The sequence below is a fragment of the Dipodomys merriami genome, unplaced genomic scaffold (assembly GCF_024711535.1).
Source record: "Dipodomys merriami isolate MVZ:Mamm:240054 unplaced genomic scaffold, mDipMer1.0.p SCAF_1727, whole genome shotgun sequence".
NCBI classification, from domain to species: Eukaryota; Metazoa; Chordata; class Mammalia; order Rodentia; family Heteromyidae; genus Dipodomys; species Dipodomys merriami.
This window is the reverse complement of record NW_027203079.1, coordinates 54849-70786: the sequence shown is the minus strand read 5'-3', so window position 1 is coordinate 70786 and position 15938 is coordinate 54849. Positions and strand designations below refer to the sequence as shown.

Here is a 15938-nt window from a genome sequence, read left to right as displayed (position 1 = left end):
CCAAAAAGCACAGACAAGAAACAGGGGAGAGATGGGAGAGTTCTTTCTCTGCAAATCCCTTACCTGAGCAAACCTAGGTCCTGGGGATGAATGGACTTGGAGGCATTAGAGTGACAGGGAGGAAGAGGAAGAGGTGAAGCTTCAGAGTGAAGCCCGCCTCCTACTTCCTTTTCCATCTTTCTTTGCTTTTTCTTCTTCTAAAATTTCTGTTCTCTGCAGAGACCCAAGCATCCAGAATAGAAGCTCCCAGTAGGTTTATCTACTCATTTATCCTTCTCTGGGAACAATTGCTTTGTTAGCATTGAAAAGATTTATTCATCCCATCTTTGTTTTCACCCTTGTGGGCTTTCTGCTTATTATTGGCTGTTTTTTTGTTTGTTTTCTTGCTTTTTCTTTTTGTACCAGTCCTGGACACTGTCCCTGAATTATTTTTTGCTCAAGGCTGGCACTCTACCACTTGAGTCACAGCTCCACTTCTGGTGGTTTCTTTTGTTTAATTTTTTTTTTTGGGGGGGGTCCAGTGGTGGGGCCTGAACTCTGGGCTGTGCGCTGTCCCTCAAGTATAGCACTCTACCACTTGAGCCACAGTGCCACTTCCGGCTTTTTTCTTTTTGCTTATGTGGTGCTGAGGAATTGAACCCAGGGCTTCAGGCATGCAAGGCAAATGCTCTACCACTGAGCCACTTTCCCAGCTCCATCATGAGATTTTTATCTCCAATTAATCAACCCAGAAAGCCAGAAATGGAGATGTAGCCCGAGTGGAAAAGTGGTAGCCCTGAGCAAAACATACAAACAAGCAAAAAAGATTCAGGGACAAGCCCAGACCCTGAGTTCACGTCCCAGTGCCAGCCTCCAGAGAAGACAACAACAAAATAAAGCAGTATGCTACAGCACACTCTTCTACAGATTTGGTAGAGATGTGCTTGACCTTCATTCAAATGAAGAGAATCTTTTAATTTTCTCTGCTTGATGCTGCTCAGTGGGGCATTGGGGAACCTCTCCTTTCTCTGCGGGTGTCAACCATTCACATTGTACGGTGAAGGTTACAGTGAAAGTTTCCACTGGGTTACCATTCCTCGGCCAAAGCTGTCTTATATAATTGAGTTTTCAGCTCTCTCCAAATCTATTTTGAAGCTCTTCTGACCCATTTCCTCTCCTGGGAGATTGGTCCTTCTAGAACACTTCACCTGGATGAGTTTTGCTGGTTGGTCTCACATGGAAAGGGGCCAGTGAACTACTACACTTGAATGTGTTTGGCTGGGTTGGGTCGGTGGGAGGCAGGAAGGAGGCCTAGGCGCTTCTCTAGTGCTTTCTTGATTCAGTGTGACACTGGTAATCATCATGGGTTCCATCTTTGTGGCCCCTGATGGAGGGCCCCTGGTGCACAAATCTGACTCTCTGTGGACTCTGATAGCACTTCTTCTGAGCTTTCATCTCCTTTGACCTCGGGGAATCCACAGCTCTCTTTTGCTGCCAATCTCCATGTGGCTCAGTGGCCCTTGTTTATTCTTTAATCTCCTACCCATCACTTCTTTCTTCCAGTTGGTTCACAAAAGTGAACTGAATTTGTTTGTGTGTGTGGGGGGGGTGTACAAGTACTTAGACTCTGAGTCTCTCTTGCTTGTTTTGATTTACTCAAGAGAGCTCCACTTCTTCCTTTTTGATCAATTGGAGATCAGAGTCTTACAGACTTTTCTGCCAAGGCTGGCTTCAAATCTTGATCTTCAAACCTCAGCTGCCTGAATAGCTAGGATAATAGGCATGATCTACTAGTACTGGGCTTTCCATGGGGCATTTGTTTCCTGCTGAGACCTGGAGCAGATGCTCCTGCTGAATTCACTCCTATGTGTTCCAAGTTGTTTTTTGGTTATTTCACAACTGATAGGTCCAGCCCATCACCAAGATTATCACATTTGCTGCCTTCCCCTGGCACACATCGTTGCCCCTCCCTGAGTTCTTGGTCAACTAGAATTGTGAGGTCATTATAATGAGGACATTCTTTTTGGAACTTGATTTCAGAACTAGGTTACCCAGGCTACAGGCCTGTCACCATCTTAAGGACTGTTTATGAGTAAGATCCTGTATTCCTTCATTCTCAACTTTCTGCTCTGTTAAATGAGAGCATCATAGCTTTCCTTTCAAGCTAATTACTGCCAGGATGAAGTGAATTGACATACATGGCAAACTTCATACGGGACAGTGCTTAGTGCTTCATACGGGTGGCCTTCATTGTCAAGGTAACCATGCTTTACATACAAGAGCAAACATTTGATCTAAACACAACACTTGTCTTTTATAGGATGTCGATTGTCTCATGGGCACTGCAAATAGTGATGCTGTGGTGCTTTCTGGAGCCAGGTATCTTGGGAAGGAAATGGTGAGCCATTTTGTGTGTGTGTGTGTGTGTGTGTGTGTGTGTGCGTGCGTGCGTGCACATGTGCACGCATGCATGCACGCAATCACGCACGGGTGCATGTTCTGGTCCTGAGGCTTGAACTCAGGACCTGGGCTCTGTTTCTGAATTTTTCTACTCAAGGCTAGTATACTACCCCTTGTGCCACAGTTCCACTTCTGGCTTTTTGGTGGTACATTGGAGATAAAAGTCTTAAGGACATTCCAGCCTGGGCTGGCTTTGAACCATGATCCTCAAATATTAGTCTCCTGAGTAGCTAGGATTACTGTTGTGAGCCATCAGTGCCCGAATTGTAATTGTCTTTTTTTCTTTTCCCCAGCCTTGTTTGAGTTTTCTCAGGTGCTCCCTAATGTGTGATGGAGTTGTATGTGAAAAGATGATTATAAGCAAAAATGTTGTGTGTTGGAAAATGTGTTTAATTCACCCTGACTACTGGATATCTTTGCCTAGCAACAGTGTGCTAGAGTGGTTAGTTATTAACTCAGAATTGCTGGGCTGATCTGAAGTTGTAGGTACTGTCTCTTCTCAGCTTTGCAGGAGAAAATCCCATTCATCAGCCTGAGAAAAGATTCACATTGAAAATTCAATATATGAGCCAAGTACTGGTGGCTCACATCTGTCATCCTAGCTACTCAGGAGGCTGAGATATGAGGATTGTGGTTCAAAGCCAACCCAGGCAGGAAAGCCCATGAAACTTTTATCTCCAATGAACCACCAAAAAGCTATGTGAAGCTATGACTCAAGTGGTAGAGTGTTAGCCTTGATCAAGGGACAGTGCTCAGGTCCTGAGTTCAATCCCCAGGACTGGCAAACATGTTTGCATGAGCTTACCCTCCAAATTCAAGATATGATTTCTACTAAATTTTCTGCAATCTATTAACAATTCAAAAGAAACCATAGTTGGGATAATATAGGCAGGGTAAGGTAATAGGGAAGTTAGAAAATATATTCAAAAAATTAAGCTGGAATTAGGAGTGAGGGTATAACCCGCCTAAAAAATAAACAGTCTGGCTGGGTGCTGGTGACTCACACCTTTAATCCTAGCTACTCAGAAGACATGAGAGCTGAGGATCCTGGTTCAAAGCCAGCGTGGGCAGTAAAGTCTGTGAGACTCTTATCTCCAGTAAACCACCAGAAAACTGGAAGTGGCACTATGGCTCAACTGATAGAGTGCTCGCCTTGAGCTGAAGAGCTGAGGGACAGCACCCAGGACCAGAGTTCAAGCCCCACATCAATAACAACAAATAATGGGCTGAACCACAAGAAGTTGAGTCAACTGTTTCAAAAACCCACAGAACTGCCTTCTTTCTAACACTTTCTTTTTCTTTTTCTTTTTTCCACATGTAGAGTAAACATTTCTGCCTCAGAGAAGTAAATAGGTATGGGAATAAAAAGTGACTCTTTCTGGTAAATCTATGACCAGAATGAATATCTTAAATAGGATCACGAAGAGCAGACTTCCATGTCACAAAACTCCTTTGCCAATCCAGATCCACTGTGCCACTCTTGCATAACAGTAGCAAAAAAAAAAAAAAGAAGAAAAACAATAAAAGGATAATAGAGAAGTTGCTAGGCTACCCTTCATCCAAGTGACCAGTTTGTGAATGAGGAGCTCCAACCCACATAGAGACATGAAGGTCACTTACGAAGCCCCTAATTCTCTGTTTGGCAGAAGCCGTCAAATTCTCCCACTCCTGGCAACTGGCAAGGTACTATCAGCTAACTTGTGTGAGGTTTTGTGAATGACTTCAAGCTTGTATTGTTAATCTAATTTCCTCAAGGGTCACAGTGGGGCATGGAAAATCTAGTAGGGTTCCCTTTTCTTTCTTTTTCTTTCTTTTTTTTGTCAGTCATGCGACTTGAGCTCTGGGTCTGGGGACTGATCTTGAGCTCTTCAGTTCCCTACAACTTGAGTCACAGCACACTTCTGGTTTTCTGGTGGTTAATTGGAGATGAGTCTCACAGATGTTCCTGCATTGGCTGGCTTTGAACTGTGATCCTCAGATCTCAGCCTCCTGAGTAGCTAGGATTAAAGGCATGAGCCACCAGTGTCCAGAGGGTCCCTTTTCTATTTGGGAAATCTCTTTTCCACATACCTTCCCAGAGATACCTAAGAAACTACAAACAAAACTGGATTATTTTGTGGTGCTTGGGATTGAATTTAAGGTCTCACATTTACCAGGCAAGTACTCTACTATATTACCTATACCCTCAGTCCTGTTTACTTTTGGGGTTTCTTTCTTTCTTTGTTTCCCTCAGATAGGGGTATCATGTTTTTACTCCTACTGACCTTGGACCACAGTCATTCTACCTTTGCCTCCAGAGTAGCTGGGATTATAGTCATGCATTATCATGTCTGGATTTGTTTTTAAGTATTTGTATTATAGTTTGAATTCAGGGCTTTGAGGCTCAAGGCTGGCATTCTACCCCTTGAGCCACACCTCTACTTCCTGTCTTTTGCTGGATGGTTGGATATAAGACTCAGAGGGTTTTCTGTTTGGGCTGGCTGAGAATTTGACCTTCAGATCTCAGCCTCCTAATAGCTAGTAGTACATATGTGAGCCACCAGTGTCTTTTCCTCCTCCTCCTCCTCTTCTTCCTCCTCCTTCTCTCCTCCTCCTCTTCCTCCTCCTCCTCCTGCTCCTCCTCCCCTCCCCCTCTTCCTCCTCCTGTTCCTCCTCCTCCTCCTCCTTCTCCTCCTCCTCGTCCTCCTCGTCCTCCTCTTCCTCCTTTTTCGGTAGATTCTCACTAAATTTTGTCTTGGCTAGCCTTCCACTATGGTTCTCCTATCTCTACCTCTAGAGGAGTGAGTCAGCATAGCTGGAAAGGAAACAGAACTTTTGCCTGACTCACTGTGGTGACAAGATCAGCAGGAATTCATATCGTCTCAACCTTCTCTCAACCCTTTCTAATTCATTTCTTCCCCCTTCTAAACTCTGTGTGTGTGTGTGTGTGTGTGTGTGTGTGTGTGTGTGTGTGTGTGTGTGTGCGTGTGCATTTATAATTGTGCTAGTACTAGGGCTTGGACTCAGGGCCTGGAGCTCTCATTTGGCTTTTATTGCTTAAGACTGGTACTTTACCATATCAACCACAGCTCCATTTCCAACCCTTTTTTGCCAGTCGTGGAGCTTGAATTCAGGTCCTGGGCACTGTTCCTAAGCTTCTTTTGGTCAAGGCTAGTATTCTACCACTTGAACCACAGCGCTATTTCTGGCTTTTCTGTGTATGTGGCCCTGAGGAATTGAACCCAGGGATTCAGCCATGGTAGGCAAGCACTCTACCACTAAGCCACCTTCCCAGCTCCTGTTCCCAATTCTTTGCTGATTCATTGGAGATCAGGCTCTCACAGACTTTTCTGCCTAGGCTGGCTTCAAACCAAGGTCTCTGCCTTTCTGAAGAGCTAGGATTATAGGCATGAGCCACTAGCATCCAGATTCAGGCCATGGGTTTTTTGTTTTGTTTTGTTTTGTTTTGTTTTTGCTTCAGATCCAGATTGTAAACATGTCTTGGATGGATTTATATCCTGCTTAGGGCCATAGCCCACACAGTACAAAGTAGACTTTACCTTCACTTGAGGTGAATTCTCATGGGAATTTAGTGGTGAGGATTACATAGTGTGGGCTATTATAGGACCCAGGCAGTATGTGAGAAAATGGGAAAGCACACAGCAGAGACCTTGGCATCTCTTTGATGGCCACAGAAGGAAAGTGTGGGTTTCCTCCATCTTGACATAAGTTCCTTTTTGGATTCTCCAAGTGTGAAGTTCCTCTGAAGCGATCCTTCTTTGATCTCCAACAGAACGCACTTTGTAGATCATCTCCATCCTTGACCCCCTGTGCATCTCCTTCCCACAATAGCCAGGTGTTCTTCAGAGATAATGCCATCTGCACAATAGCTTTGTGTCTCCTTCATGTCCTTCAGAAGTGGGGGCGGGGAGGCTTCAATCTTAGAGACCTATAGCATCCCTGAAGGGCCTTTGTTGCTTTTCCTTGAGATAAATGGGTGCCGGTGTCTCTGGGCAAAAGGGATCAAACTTTGCACAGTGATTTTCAGATCCGTTCAGCCTCCCAAGTAGCTAGGATTACAGGTGTGTATCACTGACACCTGGCTGCATTCTTTTTTTTTTTTTTGTCAGACTTGGGGGTTGAACTCAGGACCTGGGCACTGTCCCTGAGATCCTTTTGCTCAAGGCTAGCACTCTACCACTTGAGCCACAGCCCCATATCCAGTTTTTTCTGTGTATATGGTCCAGAGGAATCCAACCCATGGCTTCATGCATGCTAGGCAAGCACTCTACCACTAAGCGACATTCCTACCCTTGCATTCATGTTTAAGGATGGTTTTCTTTCTCTTGTCAGCCCTCTTGCCTTCTTGTAGTTTCCTGAGAACCTCAATTCCTTTCTCCTGAACACCAACAGTTTCTCCTCCAAGTGGAAAAGAGATGGAAAGTATTCAGAGTTTCGTAATGCTTTCTTTTGGCTCTATTTTTCTTCTATTGATTTCTTTGTAATTAAAAAGGTCATAGAAATGTGTGGGGCTGAGAAGGTGACTCAGTGGTAGAGTGCTTGCCTTGCATGCCTGAGGCCCTCAGCACCACATAAGCAAAAAGAAAAAGCCGAAAGTGGCACTGTGGCTCAAGTGTTAGAGCGCTAGCCTTGACCTGAAGAGCTGAGGGACAGCGCCCAGGCCCAGAGTACAAGCCCCACGACCGAGGCCAAAAAAGAAAAAAAGAAATGTGAGAGAAACGGTAGAAAGATGGAAGGGATCCTAATAGATGAGATGGGTGGAATATGGTGAATAATGGTGAAAGCATGTGGTTGTAGGGAATGTGGACTGACAATCATTCCTTCAACCTGAGTTTTTGGGGTAGGGAAGCCAAAGGCCCAGGGAGGGGACTTGAGTGGCCTGTGGAATTTCTGTGGGCAGGGCTCTCAGCGAACAGCACCCCTGGTGGGCAAATCCAGTGTAGCAGAGCATGTTACTTTGGGAAGCAAAGAACTGTCTGGCCTTGGGCTCCCCACTCACCATGCAGAGATAGGAGAAATGAAACAACCGGGGGCATTTTTTAGATACAGCCGTAGAATGCATACATCTCTCTAGAGAATCAGCCTCTGTGGGCAGCTGCTGGTTTAGCTCAGAAGTGAAGGGTTGGAGAAGAAAGGAGGGAGAAAGAGCCAGGGATGTTGGTTTCTTGTTTTTAGCTCTGTTAGCGTCTTCTGTGCTACTGTTACTAAACCGTATCCTAGTAATAAACACTATCCTAGTGTTACGGTTATTAAAAAAATTAGTTCTGGCTCTAATCCTAGCTCAGGAGGCTGAGATCTGAGGTTAATTGAAAGCCAGACCAGACAGGTTATTTTTGATAAACAACTCAGAAAGCTGGAAGTAGTCTTGTAGCTCCAAGTGTATATCGCTATCCTTGAGAACAAAGAGCCTCAGGGATAGCTCCCGGGTCAAGCTCCAGGATCTGTAAAAAATAAAAAAAAATTAGAACTGGGTACTGCAATCCTAGCTACTTAGGAGACTGAAATCTGATGATTATGGTGGGAAGCCAGCTCAGATAAGAGTGTCTGTGAGACTTTTATCTCCAATTAAACACCAAAAACCTGGAAGTTGTGCTGTGGTTCAAATAATGGAGTGCTAGACTTGAGCACAAAAGGTAAGCACCCAGGCCTTGAGTTCAAGCCCTAGGACCAACACAAACACACACACACATACACACACACACACTCACACACACACACACAGAGCTGTGCTGGCATGAGCTCTTCAGTCTTTTCTCCTTATGAGATTTTTTTCATTAATATTTACACAATATTTTATTATTTTCATTCAGGTGAAATCTTTCCTTAACTCTCTGAGTGGAGAAGAATTAGAGGCTCTAATATTTGAATTAGAACAACTCAGAAGCATTTTCCCTAGCAGAATTTTTTGAGGAAGAGGAAGAAGAGAAAAAAGGTAATATGAAAATTCAGAATCGGAGTGGGAAGATGCAATGTATTTATTATTACTAGAGTATTTATTATTACTAGGGTATTTATTATTATTATTATTATTATTATTATTATTATTATTATTATTACTAGATTATTTATTATTACTAGAGTGATTTGTGTGTTTGTGTGTGTGCACGCACAACACCTGTGCTGGTCCTGGGGCTTGAACTCAAGGTCTGCTTGCTGTACCTGACCTTCTTTGCTTAAAGTTAGACCTTTAAGGACTTGAGCCACACCTCTACTTCCAGCTTTTTTTTGTGTGTGATTAGAGATAGGAGTCTCACGGAGTTTTCTTCCTACGCTGGCTTCCAACTATGATCCCCAGATCTCAGCTGCCTTAGTAGCAGTCTGACAGGGATAGCCACTGGTACCCTGCATCTCTCTCTTTTTTGCAGTAAGAATTTTCATGTAGAATTTTTTTTGCAACTTTCCCCCATCTAGGTGTTCAAACACGTCAGCCTCTTGCTTATGTCTTCTTTTTTTTTTCCCTGTCAGACTTCTCTTATCATCCCTCATACTGATATTGTTCATACACCCCTGCCAGTGATTACAGTTAAAGATTGCTTTTTCAGAGTTTGTCCTCAGTTTGGCTGATGTTTCTTTATATCTCTGGATACTTCATCTGTGCCTCATGACTTGTGGGATCCTTAATTCCATCTTGAATTGAGGCAGAAAAGTTGGTAGTACCTAAAACGTGAGTGGCACTCTTCCCCCTCCCTGCCTCCACAATTTAAAGCCTGTATCTCTTAGAAAATATGAATGTTGAAGCTGCTCATTTTTTATAGTAATTAGGTAATGTGGCAGTTAGTATAAAATGTAATTTCTGGACAAATGAATCTTAAGGGTTGTTTAATTTTAACATTTAATTAGATATATTTCTAAGACATATTCTCTGCTAATTGGCTATTTTAAGAAAGTGGAATCCAATGAACTAAGTTTTGTCTTTTTTTTAAAGCTGGTCCTAGGATTTGAACTCAGGGCTTGGATGTTGCCCTAAGCTTTTTTGCTCATGGGTAGTGCTCTACCACTTGAACCACTGCACCACTTCTGGCTTCTTCTGAGTAGTTTATTGGAGATAAGAGTCTCACAGACTTTTCTGTCTGGACTGGCTTTGACCCATGATCCTTAGATCTTAATTTCCTCAGTAGCTAGGATTACAAGCATGAGCCACCAGTGCCTAGCCCATTTGTAGTGTTTAAATGAACTATTTACTTTGCCATGGAATGACATTTTCACTCTGAAGTATACAAGTGGTCATAGAGACTAGAATTTTATTTGGTGAACATTTCTTAAAAGTGAATGAAATGAGCCTTTTCAATGAGAAAAGCAACGATGTATGAGTCATGATACACATTCAAACTAAGTTTCAATTTTGTAGAATGTATTTATTGCTCTGTTGAGCTTTGTAGCTTCCCAGTGCTGTTTACAGACTATGCTGATGAAATCTGTGTTGATAATAACAGCTATATTCATTGATTTCAGGACAGTTGGTCAGCATTTGGAAGATTTGTGTCACTCGGTGTGAGTATTTTCCCATTATTTAATGTGTGATGTTAGCAAATCATGTACAGGCAAAAGAAAAGAAAAGACTAACTGATTTTAATTTAATACATCCAAGCAGAAAATCTTATGGTATAGCTTCAGGCTCATTGCTATGTATCTCATTACAACTAAATTTTAAGAGATGACCACTAGTTGAGTTTTAGTGTAATATTAAGGAGTATGCCAGCATTAGCTTTATTGATAATCTGAGAAGGCAACTAAAATACTTCTTCCTTTTCTAACTAAGTGACTTTGTAAGGTAGTTTTTCTGCATATACTTGAAACAACATAACCCAACAGACAGTATAAAAGCAGATGAGAGAATACAGGTGTCTTTCATTAGGCTAAAGGATGAAGAGATTTATTAAAGATGTAAAACAATGGGACTATTCTGCTGAAATTTTACCTTTTTTGGAAAATACAGTGTTTTTCAAGAAGCGTATATTAATAAGTAGTGTTTCTTTTCTTTCTTTTTGGTGAGTTGTGGGGAGTAAACTCTGGGCTTGGGTGCTGACCCTCAGCTCTTTAGCTCAGTGCTAGTATTCTACCACTTGAGCCACAGCGCCACTTACAACTTTTTCTGCTTATGTGGTGCTCAGTAATTGAACTCAAGGCCTCATGCATACAAGACAAACACTCTACCACTGAGCCACCTTCCCATCCCCAGTGTTTTTGTTCTTAAATTTACAAAACTACCATAAGCACTTGAGTTCTAAATTTTCTTTTGTTTGGGTTGTGAAACTAGGACTCAATACCTGATGCTTTGCTCATTACCTGAGTTCTACTTTTTAACATATCTGTCTGTTTCTCTTGTGTGTGTGCGTGCACATGCTAATGCATGTGTATCCCCTATTTTTTATTTAATTTATTTATTTTTGTGCCAGTCCTGGGGCTTGAATTCAGCACTTAGGCATTGATCCGGAGCTGCAGTCTACCACTTGAGTTATAGTTGTACTTCTGGGTTTGTTTTGTTTTGTTTTCTGAGTGGTTTATTGGAGATAAGAATCTCATTGACTTTCCTGCTCCAGCTACCTTTTAATAGCAATCTATAGATCTCAGTCTCCTGAGTGTGTAGCCAGGATTACTGGTGAGAGGCACCAGTTCCTGGCTCTACTTACATTTTTTTTTGTCGGTTGCGGGGCCTAAACTCTGGGTCTGGGCACTGTCCCTCAGCTCTTCAGCTCAAGGCTAGCGCTCTCTCACTTGAGCCACAGTGCCACCTCTGGCTTTTTCTACTTATGTGGTGCCGAGGAATCGAACCCAGGACCTCATGCATGCAAGGCAAGCACTCTACCACTGAGCCACCTTACCTTTTTAATTAGCTCTTTGGGAGCTCTCAAAATTTAAGAGTATTAAGAGGTCCTGAGACGAGCATGTTTGAGAGCTGCCAGATTAAAATTTTCCAAATGTCAGTGCTTTTAAAGATGGCTCTCTGTTTTACTTCTTTGAACTGTCAGTGTGCTTGCCACTGATATCTCTAAACCTCATTTGATTTTTTTCTATTTCTCATCAACTGTAAAATAACTAGTCTTCAAGTTTTCTACAAAGCAAATATTTCTCAGTGAGAAACTTTTCTTACTCCTTTAGTATGGATTTTATGCAGACTGGGACATTTTCTTTTTTGTTTGTTGTCTTCAGCATCGTGTTTAAGAAGTCAGACTAGACAATTGTATAACATCTTACTAATAAATGATTCCTTAGTCTATGTAAAAGCTTGATTCCTGATTAGAAAATGTTTTCTGACCAGGTACTGGTGGCTCACACCTGTAAACCTAGATACTCAGGAAACTGAGACCCCGGATGGGTTTAAAGCCAGCTCACCAGCAAAGTCTGTGAGACTCATCCCCAGGTAACTACCAAAAGCCCAAAATGGAGCTGTAGCTCAAGTGATAGAGTGTTAGATTTGAGCTGAAGAAGCTCAGGGACAGCACCCACACCCTGAGTTCATGCCCTAGGACTTGCACAAAAAAAGAAAAAAAGATTTTTTGAACATAAGTTCTTAATGTTCTTCTGAAGTATTGAGATGGCAGTTAACTATGATGGGCTTTGGAGTTATCCACTGAGTCAAAATAAAGATCTGTCTTTTACTAAAGCCATGTGACCTGTGATACTGAGCTCTTTTCTCATCTGTAAGGTAACCCAATCTAATTCCTTACAGGTTGTTAAAATAAGTACTAAATGAAATACTTTATTCAGAGGCTGGGAAGGTGTCTCAGTGGTAGAGTGCTTGCCTTGCATGCATGAGGCCTTGGGTTCGATTCCTCAGTACCACATAAGCAGAAAAAGCCAGAAGTGGCACTGTGGCTCAAGTGGTAGAGCACTAGCCTTGAGCTGAAGAGCTGAAGAGCTGAGGGACAGTGCCCAGGCCCAGAGTTCAGACCCCGAGACTGGCAAAAACAAAACAAAACAAAACAAAAATGAAATAATGTATTCAATAAGTGGCATAATAGTCATAAGCAAGGGATGGTAATTATTTTAATGATTCCAAAGATATAATAGATTAAAAAATCTGCTTTTTAGAAGTCTTAACTTAGGAAACACATAAAGCCATTGTGATGTGTTTAGATAGTTGCATTCTTTCTAATTAGTCCTCAATATGACAGTTGTGTTATTTATAAACTTTTTTTGTGCAATTAACTGCATTTGTTCATGTAATCAGCATCTGTTTGGTGTAGGAATGGGAATCCTGAACTTTAAATACCATTCAGAGGACTCTGAAGGATTTTCTAAACAGTTGGATTTTTGTCTAATATATTCACCAGAAATGACTCTGAAAAGAGACTCCTGCCCAACTCCTCTCACTCTGTGCCAGCCCTCCTCAGTGATATTTGTTGAGAATTCAGCAGTGATGTTGGCATTTAATGATATCTCAATGAAGTACTATAAAAACGGATGTAGCTGACGGGGGATAAATGTAGGAACCTGCTGTTGCGGTAGTGTTGGTCATCTTTTTCTATCAGCATTTTTGGACACAGTGGCAAGTGTCTGTGATCCTAACAATGACAGGAAGATGAAATCGGTAATTGTAGTTCAGGCATGCATCCAGGCAGGAAACCATACTCTCCCTGAAAATAGTCAAGGGAAAGCAGGGCCCAAGGCATGGCTCAGTGGTAGAGTGTCTGCTTACTAAGTTTGAGTGAGCTGAGCTCAAACCCCAGTACCATCATAACAAAGTAAAACAATGGTGGAAGATCACTACCAAATACTTTCCACAGAATTAAGTATATATTGGGCAGGATTGTGGCCCAGTATTAGGCTAGGGGTGTAACTCCATGGTACAGTACTTGCCTGAGGCTTTGCATTTGGTGACTGGCATTGAGATGAGGAGAAGTTGCATCGAAATTATGTAGGATGGTGCTGGTGGCTCACGACTATAATCAGCTACTCAGGAGGCTGAGACCTGGAGGATGGACGTTTAAAGCCAGCCAGGCAGAAAATTCTGTTTAGATCTATCTCCACTTAGCAAGAAAAAGACAGACTGGTGTTGTGGTTCAGATTAGTAAGACATCAGCTGAGTTCAAGCTGTGGTCCTGGCACCAAAAACAACAATAACAAAATAAATAAATAAAGGAATAAAGTGTGGGCTTTGGAGGGACTTTGGAAAAAGGAAGGACTCTCCCAAAATCGGAAGATGCATGCCTGAACTACAATTACCGATTTCATCTTCCTGTCATTGTTAGGATCACAGACACTTGCCACTGTGTCCAGCCTCTCTGTTGAGATGGAATCTCCTAAAATTTTCTGCCCATGCTGGGCTGGAACTGAGATCCTCTTAATTTTGGACTCTCACATTAGTGTTGGAGGATGAGCACATACTAATATAACAGGCTATGGCTGAGAAGGGATCTCACAAACTGTGCTGCCAAGGCTGACCTCAAATTATAATCCTCCATTCTCAACCTCTCAAATAGCTAGGTTTACAGGCATGAGCCACAGCAGTGACCTGCCTCATTTTGTTCACAACACTTACCAAAAAATAAGTTTATTAACACTCAAACATAATACATTGTATATCTGAACATTGTAAATTAAATGTATATATTGGAATATTATTTACATTCTAAGTACACACTAAATAATTTTTTAGAACAGAATGAGATAAATATAAGTGAAAAAAAATTCTGCATGCTATTGGATCATTTTGTCAATATTTTGTGATATAGGTATGTCATTATATTTTCAGATTAATTTCTTGCACCCAGTAGGATTTAGTTGGATGACAACCTACGAGTCAGGTTTTAGATTTTTATTCATATTAGGATATAGTTAAATGTTGTTTAAATGAGTTACATTGGTAAGGATGGTATTAATGAGATCAGCTTCACAATCCATCTTATACTTGGGATTGCTAAGTCATTTTAATTCTTTCTCTTAAATGCCAAGGGAGAGGCACAAATGAGCTATGATACATTCTTCCCGCCAATCCCGGGAAATTTTGGGGACAATGGTCAGATAAAGCAGTAACAATTTGCCCTTTAAGCTATAGACTGCTGATTAAAAAATATATAGATTCTAAAGGCTAAAACCTTAGGCTGGTCTCAAAGTGAGTGAATGGATAGGATTTATTTGTGTAAAGAGAGAAGGAATATTTCCTGACAGTATGTTTGGCTGTCTTGATTATAGTTTGCTCTTGACTTACCCATATGTTTGCATGTTTCTTCAGTGAGGTGTTCTGCTTTCCCATCATCAAGATAACATTTTCCTTAGCACCCTTCCAACATTAATCCTTTCTCCCGCTGATTTAAACATCACCTTGCTCACTTGGATCATGGATTATTCCCTCAATTTTACTTCCTTTTTTGTTCCTAGATTAGTGCTGATCAGTTCTCTACTCAGCCACTAAAATTATCTTCCTTTGATTTAAATTTGATCTTACTTGTCTCTGTTCTAAAAATCATTCAGTGGTTCCTCATCTCTTCGTTAGAATCTTTGAAATCTTACTAGGGTGTAAAGGCCCAGTCTTTGCTGGATCCTACTTTGTTGTTTTTTTCCTTTGTTTACATTAAATGCTGTGATCATACTAAACTTCCTGCTATGCTTTCACCCCCTAATCTTGGCACTCATTTTCTCTGCCTGAAACTCTTCCCATAACTTGAATTCCATTTTTTAAATTCTTTTTCTTTTCTTTTTTTCTGGTCCTGGGGCTTGAACTCAGGGCCTGGGTTCTGTTCCTGAGCCTCTTTGTGCTGAAGGCTAGTGCTCTACCATTTGTGCCACAGGGTCACTTCTGTCTCTTTCTGTTTGTGTGGTACTGAGGAATCAAACCCAGGGCTTCATGCATGCTAGGCAAACACTCTACTACTAAGCCACATTCCCAGCCCTGAATTCCATTTACTTTATACAATATCTGCTTCATACTCTCCATTCATTATTCTGTAATGTGACGCAAAGAGCATTGAGAGTGGAGGCCAAGGTTTAACTCCTAACCTTTGCTAAGAAATCTTGTGGAAATTCTTGACCTCTTCCAGCCTTCATTATCTTTATTGCCAACGTGTGATAATGCCCACCTCTCTTATAAGCCCATTAAGAACATCTATCGACATACTATACACAAAAAAATTCTATAAGCATGTCAGCCAAAGATGTTTGGTGTGGCAACGTTTGTGATGACAACAAGAATGATCCCAAGGAAGCATTTAGCTTCACTGCTCAGGTGACCTTCCTGAACCATCCAGGCCAAATCAGTGCTAACTATGCCTCTGTCCTGGATTGTCATTCAGCTTAAATTGCTTGCAAGTTTCCTGAGTGGAAAGAGAAACTTGAACAGAGATCTTGTAAGAAGTTGGAAGCTAGTCCTAAATTCCTGAAGTCTAGTGATGCTGTCATGGTTCATATGGTTCCAGCAAGCCTTGTGTATGTGGAGAGCTTCTCTGACTATCCTCCTTTGGGTCATCTTGCTGTTTGTGATAGGAGACAGTTGCTGTGTGGCATCAAAGCTGTGGACAATAAGTCTGCTGGAGCTGGCAAGGCCACAAAGTCTGCCCAGA

At 41.8% G+C, this 15938-nt stretch overlaps 1 long non-coding RNA gene across 6 annotated transcripts in view; it reads left to right on the top strand.

Annotated features, from left to right (window-relative positions):
• Positions 1-2038: 2038 nt before the first annotated feature.
• LOC138829485 (uncharacterized) overlaps positions 2039-15938 on the top strand; it is a 34146-nt gene continuing 20246 nt past the window's right edge. For 5 of the 6 annotated variants that reach the window (XR_011372627.1, XR_011372625.1, XR_011372624.1 and 2 more), the window contains exons 1-5: positions 2039-2071; positions 2300-2377; positions 3761-4122; positions 8250-8371; positions 9892-9930. This is a non-coding gene — a long non-coding RNA (uncharacterized lncRNA). The remainder of the gene's footprint in view (positions 2072-2299; positions 2378-3760; positions 4123-8249; positions 8372-9891; positions 9931-15938) is intronic. The other variant, XR_011372626.1, reaches the window with a different exon arrangement.